At 34.2% G+C, this 1,483-nt stretch overlaps 1 non-coding gene across 1 annotated transcript; it reads right to left on the bottom strand.

Annotated features, from left to right (window-relative positions):
• Positions 1-1,134: 1,134 nt before the first annotated feature.
• Positions 1,135-1,241, bottom strand: LOC128280169 (small nucleolar RNA R71). The gene has a single exon (XR_008270349.1). It is a non-coding gene; the product is annotated as a small nucleolar RNA R71 (small nucleolar RNA).
• Between the last annotated feature and the right edge of the window lie 242 nt (positions 1,242-1,483).

The following is a 1,483-nucleotide window of genomic DNA, read 5'->3' as shown; positions in this document are numbered from 1 at the left end:
AAAATTCCATCTATGTCCAATTTTTGTCCATCACTTAGAAATTGGTCAAATTTATATTTAATACCTCCTAATTAATATTTCAAAGCAATTTCATACTAGAAACTTCTAGAATGCAAGTTTTGCAACTTATTCAATTTAGTCCCTAACTTCAAATTGAGCGCTTTATGCATAGAATTTCTTCACGAAATTTTCACACAATCATGAAATTATATCATACACCTTAAAATAATCATAAAATAATTATTTCTATCTCGAATTTTGTGGTCCTGAAACCTTTGTTCCAATTAGACCCAATTTTGGGCTATTACATTACTAGTACTTTTAGTCCTCGTGGATACGATATTCCCTACTCACCATAGCTATATTATTGTTCGATATGTGCGCTTGTATTTGTCGTAATTATAGTTAGTTTAGTGACCATTAAGTTTTTGGCGCCGTTGTCTGGGATTAAAATATTAGGAACACTCAACTTTTATTAATTTAGCCATTTTTTATTATTTATTATTTTTAGTTTAATTTTTGGTTTCTAATTTTTCTTTTATTTTCTTCTGGAAGGTTCTTTTAGTTTGTGACTAGAAGAAACTCATCGGAACCATTACTATTTGACAGCGAAATTGAAAGTATAGCTTATAGAAATCGTAGAGAAGCAAGGTAGAGTCGTCAGAGTTTAGTAGACGAACAAGAAGACATTATTATTACTGAGGAGATAGGTGATAATCAGAATAATCAGCTACCTCCTGTAGTTACTAAAAATCCAGATCCTATTCCTCGTACTATGTACAATTATGCCAAGTTCACTCTAACTGGGGCTAAATCGAGTATTGTGAGACCCATTATTGCTGCAAATTATTTCAAACTAAAGTTGAACACAATTCAGATGGTACAACAATTTGTTCAGTTCGATGGTTTGCAAGACGAATATCCAAATACTCATTTGGCTAATTTTCTGGAAGTATGTGACACTTTCAAGATAAATGGCATTTCTGACGACGCCATTCGCCTACAGTTGTTTTTTTCTTATTAAGGAACAAAGCTAAATAGTGGCTAAACTCTTTACCACGAGGTTCTATCACTACATGGGATCAAATGACCGAGAAATTCCTACTAAAGTAATTCCCACCGGCTAAGACAGCCAAGTTGACGAATGATATCTCTTTCTTCATTCAGATTGACTTAGAAACCTTATATGATGCATGAGAGAGGTATAAGTACTTATTGAGACGATGCCCTCACCTTGGGTTACCTCTATGGCTACAGGTTCAAACCTTCTATAACGATTTGAACCCCTCAACTAGGCAGTTGATCGATGCAGCAACTGGTGGTACTTTGAACAATAAAACACCTGAAGCGGCTTATGAGTTTATAGAGGAGATGGCCCTGAATAATTATAAATGGTAAGTCATGAGGACGAAGCCAAATATAGCAGCCGATGTTTTCAATCTAGATATGGTCACCATGTTATCGAATCAAGTAGAATAATTAA

The sequence above is a fragment of the Gossypium arboreum genome, chromosome 8, assembly GCF_025698485.1.
Source record: "Gossypium arboreum isolate Shixiya-1 chromosome 8, ASM2569848v2, whole genome shotgun sequence".
NCBI classification, from domain to species: domain Eukaryota; kingdom Viridiplantae; phylum Streptophyta; class Magnoliopsida; order Malvales; family Malvaceae; genus Gossypium; species Gossypium arboreum.
Note: the sequence above shows the minus strand (reverse complement) of the source record. Positions and strands in the feature narration are given on the sequence as shown.